We start from the raw sequence: 7,964 nt of genomic DNA on the forward strand, positions 1-7,964 counted from the left end.
TGGTCAGAGATGGGGCAACAGTAGAACAGGATGATTTGTTTTGGAGAGTCTTAGAAGGAATCTTATTGATACAATATACAACATGGATCCAAACATTAAAAGAAGGAAGTATAATGTATCTTTTATAATATTACATTTTCTTTGGATAACTGTTGAAAAGTTCTGCTTACTGTGATTATTTACAGGAATAGAACTAAAGTAATAAAATTGCTAGGGAAGACATATTATTTGAGAAGTTATGAGGGACCAAAGCCTGAGGTACTCTGGTTTCCTGGGATATCATTATTGGCTCAGTGCCAACTAAATATCATTGCTTCTCAACGAATTTTCATAAAATGGTGGGGCTGCATTTGATAAAGAATTACCTTGATGAAGAGACGTGAAAGGTTAGAATGTTTGGTTATATAATCTTCAATTTTATCCTTTTCTGCATTCAAGTTTCTTTCCAATTAACAACAACAAAAAAAAGATTTAGTTATGCAATATAGTGTAGTGGTCTAAACATAATTTATGCAGCCCAACAGCTACATAATTTTTTTCTGGCATAAGTAAAGGACCATTTTAATTATTGTTTCATTTAAAATACTTTACATACTTTAATATTGACACTTTATTTTTAAGATAGACATAATCATATTAGTGTTTTATCCCAAACAGAACATTTTTTTCCATTAATTCTAATTAAGCTCTCATATGTGGCAAAGGGAGGGGGTAGAGTAGGTAGTCAAGGAAGCTACCAAACTAACATTTAGTAATTTAGGGATAGAGTTCGCAATTACAAACTGTAAAAAAAAAAAAAAAAAAAAAAAAAAAAAGACATATTTGAATCTCAGAAGATAATAAACTATTGTTTGCATGTTATAATTTCTTTTAGAGAGGGGCGCCGGGGTGGCGCAGTCAGTTGAGCGTCCGACTTCAGCCAGGTCACGATCTTGCGGTCCGTGAGTTCGAGCCCCGCGTCGGGCTCTGGGCTGATGGCTCAGAGCCTGGAGCCTGTTTCCGATTCTGTGTCTCCCTCTCTCTCTGCCCCTCCCCCGTTCATGCTCTGTCTCTCTCTGTCCCAAAAATAAATAAACGTTGAAAAAAAAATTTTTTTTTAAATAATTTCTTTTAGAGAAGTGGTCCATTTGAACTCTCTGAAGCCGAAAGGAAAGAAATATTATTTGAGAAGTAAATTGGGTGCTGAGTAAAACTTCCTCTGTTCAGTCATGTATCTTAAAAGTTGAAATAGTCATTTCTCTGATTTTGTAATGTGTCCTAACTTCACACCAAACACTAAACAAAGTGTAATAGATTGTACAGAAATGCCAAGACATGTAATAATTTACATGTTCTGTTTTGTATTTAAAAAAATCAATATTATATATAATAAACCCTGTGGGATGCTGACACAGAAAAATCCATGTTCAAATCAGTTCTTGTGCAGATAAATGACCCCTGATGTAAATCAGACAATGATTAGGCAACATATTTTCTGATCTATATATCTATAGTAGAAACTACAGAAATAGATGAGTTGTGACTATTCCTATTTTAAAAATTATGGTTACAGATGAGATAAGCTTTGGGAAAAGATTCAAAGACATTTGTTTCTTCTTTTTTGCAGTGAATGCTTTCTAAATTTAACCTATTACTTCAGACTTTCTTTTATCAACCATGATCTCCTTCACAGCTTGTGTATTCCTGTTGTCATTTAAATTTTGCTAATAGCAACAAATAGTTGAATACTAAAAGGAACAAAGACAGATACTGTACATTTTATGAAGTGTTTTCATATTTGCCTAATCATCATAATGACTTGGGTGGGCACAGCTGAGAACAGGTGTGAATATCATTGTTGTACAGATAAGAAAATCGTTGCCAAGAAGATAAATGATTTACATTGTTCCAGGCTCCAACAGCGTGGCTGGAGCTCTCCGTAGTTTTATTCGTGGCCACAATAAGCCTTTACTTAAGGAGCCAGAGCATGGTAGCCATCCTAATAGAAAGGCATTGTTGTTCAGGCCGGTTAAGGAGGTATCATCTCAGACCAGCAAAGGCAGCCAGGACTTCCCTAAGCAACTCCCCAAGCTGGATACCTTAGTTCTGCAGCTTACCACTCTGAGAATGATGCCCACCTGAGGGCAAGCACGTGTCAGTTACAGTGGGTTTCTGGGAAGGGTGCAAAGAGATTTTTTCCTATTGAGTTTGGCTTCCTTTCTGGGTAGAGGTGAAAATTAGTGACACATTATTGTGATCTAGAGTAAAAAGGATATAAAAATATCTTACCCTTATTAACCCAAGCTTCAAACTAATGAGATAAGAGGGGAGGCAATACCTCTGGTTTTATTTGGGCAACTATTTTTTCTTGTTCTGGAATTAACCCAGATTACCCCCTCTTGAATTGTTTTTTTTTTTTTTAAACAAAATATGAAATGCGACAGAGTAGAAGCTCTCTCTCATCCCATTCCTGTCCCTCTAGCCCCAGAGGTAACTAATATTCTGAAGCTGATATGTATTTTTTCCTCCATATATTTTATACTTTTGTGATATATCATGTGTGGTTTACCATAGCGTTTTCTGTTCTTTTTAAGAGTTACACAAATGACAGCATAGTATAGTTGACATTGAATCTTGCTTTTTTCCCCTGACATTTATATTTCTCAGATTCAGCCTTGTTGATATGTGTAAGTCTGGTTTGTCCTTTTCATGAATATACTACAATTAATTTTTCCATTCGTATATTGATTGACATTTGCAATGTTTCCATTCTTTTTATTAAAAACAAGTATAAAGGTTTCCTTATGCCCACATTCAAGAGCTCCTCTAGGGTTTATTCTTAAGGGTAGTGTTTCATGTTCAGAAGGTATAAACATCGTCAACTTTTTTTTTTTAATTAAAATAAAAATTTTTAATGTTTATTTTTGAAGGAGAGAGACAGAGCATGAGCAGAGGTGGGGCAGAGAAAGAGGGAGACACAGAATCTGAAGCGGGCTCTAGGCTCTGAGTTGTTAGCACAGAGCCCCATGTGGGGCTTGAACCCACAAGCCGTGAGACCATGACATGAGCCAAAGTCGGATGCCTAACCAACTGAGCCATCCAGGTGCCCCCTTTTTAATTTTTTTAAATGTTTATTTATTTTTGAGAGAGAGAGAAAGAGAGACAGAATCTGAAGCAGGCTCCAGGCTTTGAGCTGCATGTACAGAGCCTGACGCGGGGCTTGAACTCACGGACCCTGAGATCATGACCTGAACCGAAGTTAGATGCTCTATCAACTGAGCCGCCCAGGCGCCCCGTCATCAACTTTTTTAAGGTGTTTACAAAATACTGTCTTCCAAGAGCAGGTTATGACACCTCCCATTTCTTCCTACCGTGTCAAACAGTTGGATACAGACATTCTCTATAATAGTCTAATAGAGGTAAAATGGCATCCCATTGTTATTATAATTTGCAGTTCTCTAATTATTAGATTGACCGTAGTTCCACATTGCTTTTAAAAAGTTTTTTGAGGGGCGCCTGTGTGGCGCAGTCGGTTAAGCGTCCGACTTCAGCCAGGTCACGATCTCGCGGTCCGTGAGTTCGAGCCCCGCGTCAGGCTCTGGGCTGATGGCTCGGAGCCTGGAGCCTGTTTCCGATTCTGTGTCTCCCTCTCTGCCCCTCCCCCGTTCATGCTCTGTCTCTCTCTGTCCCAAAAATAAATAAACGTTGAAAAAAAAAAAGTTTTTTGATGATTATTTATTATTATTGAGAGACAGAGCATAAGCAGGGGAGGGGCAGAGAGAGAGGGAGACACAGCATCTTAAGCAGGCTCCAGGCTGTCATCACAGAGCCTGACACAGGGCTCGAACTCACAAACCGCAGGACCATGACCTGAGCCGAAGTCCGACACTTAACTAACTAAGCCACCCAGGTACCCCCATAGTTCCACATTGTTAATGGTCATTTGAATTTCTAACTTTGTGAAATTCCTGATCTCATCCTTTGCCCATCTTTTTAAAATTAATCTTTTTTGCTTCTCTTTATAGGTGTTTTTGTAGATGTTGGAAGCCAGTCCGTTTGCCCTGTTGCAGGACAAAAAGTAAGTTCCGAAGATCTCTGTGGAACGTGGATTATTTGAGAGAAAATGATAAAATGGTAGTAAATAACCTCAAGACTACAGCATGCATGAGTGTTCCCATATTTGCTCCTCTTCATCCTAGAGCAAAATTTTAATAAGTTGTCCCCAACAGGGATACTGCTAGGGGGACCACCTTGGGAAGCCCTCTCAGTTTTACCAAAGTGCATGCAAATTAATAGAAATTGTGTCACTTTGTTATGATGATTTGTGTAATAATAATTCAGCTTTGAGTGAGTGTGCTGGGTGATTACTTTGTATTTCAGGTGGGCAGTTGTAAACCTGTACGGTAGCATGTTTTGTGTCTTTAAAAGACCCACTGGAGCTAGACTTTTCTCTCACTGATAGGCAGCACTAGATCTTACTATTCTTTTTGTACCACAGTTGGCTTCAAACCTGTAGCTTGATTTTAACTTTGCTGTTGGTTTCCTTGTTGGTTCAGAAATGTAAAACTTGAAGATAATCATATTTATTGTTATTATTTTTTACACTTTTCTTCTTCAATCATATGAAATCTTTCCTACTCTTACGTCATAATATTTTCCTATATTTTCTTCTCAAAGTTTTAAATACTTGGTTTTCATATTAAAATCTTTAATCTGAAAGATATTTTATATATAGCATTGAAAAAAGAAATATAACTCTATTTTTTCCCTCTATGGATTGTCAATTATTTTCAGTACCATTTATTGTCCAGTCCAACCATTCCAACTATTTGTTTTTTTTTTTTTTTAAGTTTATTTATTTTTGACAGAGAGAGAGAGAGAGAGACAGAGCATGAGTGGGGGAGGGTCAGAGAGAGGGAGACACAGAATCTGAAGCAGGCTCCAGGCTCTGAGCTGTCAGCACGGAGCTTGATGCGGGCAGGGCTCGAACTCATGAACCGTGAGATCATGATCTGAGCTGAAGTCAGACACTCAACTGACTGAGCCACCCAGGCCCCCGATTCCAACTATTTGTAACAGCAGTTCTCTTGCTATGTCAAATTCTAACATAAGTTTATGCATGCTTACCTCTTTTCTGTTCTGTTTCATTGATCTATTTGGCACACTCTGCACCAGTATCATGCTCTTTTTGTTACTGTAGCTATATAAGCCTTGATACCTTAATTCGCTTTAAATTTTGTATGTAGGCTTATCTAATCTACAAATAACACCAACTGTACTTCTTTACTACAACTATTTCTTTTTCTTGTCTTATTGCATTGATAAGTATTTTCAGTATAGTGCTGATTATAGAAGAGGTGGTCCTGTCTTGTTTCATTTTAAAGGGAATGTGTCTGTTATTTTGACATTAATGTTTGCTGTATTTTTAAATTAACATTTGTTATATTAAAGTGTTTTTTTTTCTAAAGGAGTTTGCTAACAGTTTTAATAATGAATGATGATGGCATTTAACCAAATGCTTCTTCTGCATCTGTTGACATAAATATATCTTTGTCCTTATTTTCATAAATTGCTTAATTTCATAAATTATAAAAAAATATTCTGTTAGGCTATCCTGATATTTCTGGGATAAACCCTATTATATGCCGTATTTAAAAATAAAACAGGTAGTGTTGAAGGTTCGTCAAGGTTTTATTTGGGATTATTGGATATATGTTAGTAAGTATTTACAAATTTATTTTTTTTTTCAACGTTTTTATTTATTTATGGGACAGACAGAGACAGAGCATGAACGGGGGAGGGGCAGAGAGAGAGGGAGACACAGAATCGGAAACAGGCTCCAGGCTCCGAGCCATCAGCCCAGAGCTTGACGTGGGGCTCGAACTCACGGACCGTGAGATCGTGACCTGGCTGAAGTCGGACGCTTAACCGACTGCGCCACCCAGGCGCCCCTGTTAGTAAGTATTCAAAAATCACCTTTTATATTAAAAAGGCTTTCCCTCGGGAACCCTCTTGCACTGTTGGTGGGAATGCAAATTGGTGCAGCCGCTCTGGAAAGCAGTGTGGAGGTTCCTCAGAAAATTAAAAATAGACCTACCCTATGACCCAGCAATAGCACTGCTAGGAATTTATCCAAGGGACACAGGAGTACTGATGCATAGGGGCACTTGTACCCCAATGTTCATAGCAGCACTCTCAACAATAGCCAAATTATGGAAAGAGCCTAAATGCCCATCAACTGATGAATGGATAAAGAAATTGTGGTTTATATACACAATGGAATACTACGTGGCAATGAGAAAAAATGAAATGTGGCCTTTTGTAGCAACGTGGATGGAACTGGAGAGTGTGATGCTAAGTGAAATAAGCCATAAGATACCATATGGTTTCACTCTTATGTGGATCCTGAGAAACTTAACAGGAACCCATGGGGGAGGGGAAGGAAAAAAAAAAAAAAAAGAGGTTAGAGTGGGAGAGAGCCAAAGCATAAGAGACTGTTGAGAACTGAGAGCAAACTGAGGGTTGATGGGGGGTGGGAGGGAGGAGAGGGTGGGTGATGGGTATTGAGGAGGGCACCTTTTGGGATGAGCACTGGGTGTTGTATAGAAACCAATTTGACAATAAATTTCATATATAAATTAAAAAAAATAATAAAAAAAAAATAAAAAAAATAAAAAGGCTTTCCCTGCCCATCCTTTTAACATATTTCCCTAATCCATTACTCTACTTCCTTACTCTCCATTCTTTTCTCTCTAGCACTTATCATCATCTGATGTATTGTATATTTATTTGTTTATTATCTGTCTCCCCCAAGAGAATGTAAATTCAGAGGGAGCAGACCTTTATTTTGTTCACTGCTCTTCCCTAAATAATGTGAGCAGAATATTTGTTTATTGGATTCATGCACTTGAGAGAATTATTATATGTAAATGAATTAATGTATAAATGAGTGCTATTAACCCTTTTTTTCCTTTTTCTGGCGTTTTCCAATTTGATATTAAGGTTATTCTGGCTTCACAAAATGAATTGGGTAGCTATCAGACATTTCATATAAAGCATAATTACTCCTTAGGATTCGATAATGTCTAGTGCTTTCTGATAAGTAGAACGTGATGAATGATTTCATTTCTTTAATGTTAAGGTTCTACTTAGGTTTCTAAAAAAATTCTTCTTGAGCTATTTTTGGTAGTTAATATTTTCCAATAAAATCGTTGTTGCTGTCTACATTTTTAGGTTAATTGGTATATTAGTTTATTATTGCTGCTGCAACAAATCACTACAAATTTAGTGGCCTAAAACAACACAAATTCATTATCTTACAGTTCTGGAAGTCAGAAGTGTAAAATGAGCAAGCGGGGACTTTTCCAGCTTCTAGAGATTGCTTGACTCATTGCACCACTCTGACCCTTCCAGTTCCCTCTTGTGAGGACCTTTGTGATTTCAGTGGACCCACCTGGATGATAATTCTTCCTATCTCAAGATCTTTAACTGTATCACATCTGCAAAGTCCCTTTTGCCAGATTTTCACAGGTATTGGGAATTAGGATGTGGACATCTTTTGGAGGGCCATTGTTCTATACCTGTCACAATTGGCATCATATTTTTCACTGTATTTTCTCTTCTTTCTAGATGTTGCCTTTTTTTTTTTTTTCATTTCAAAATGTGTTTTTTTTTTTTTCTTCGTCTGTCACTTTCTCTCTTAATCAGTTTGCCCATTTTATGTTACATGTGTCTGTCTTACCAACTATACCCTGAACAGCTTTAGCAGGCTTCCTGCTAAAGGTTGGAAAGGCATGGTCAGCCATGCCAAGTTAATTTTCGCCCACCTGTCATTTCCCACTAGTTCATCAAACGAAACTACTTTCTTTGTACTCTGGGCATTCTAAGTAACCCCTGTTAGCCTGCTTCCTAACTCGGTGTTAAAGGTAACGATGCATCCTGGACATTTTCACTGTGCGTCCCATTCCCGGAACTGCTCCTTCTCT

Source organism: Puma concolor, chromosome A2 (genome assembly GCF_028749965.1).
Source record: "Puma concolor isolate L17-30 chromosome A2, mPumCon1.1.hap2, whole genome shotgun sequence".
In the NCBI taxonomy this organism is placed as follows: Eukaryota; Metazoa; Chordata; class Mammalia; order Carnivora; family Felidae; genus Puma; species Puma concolor.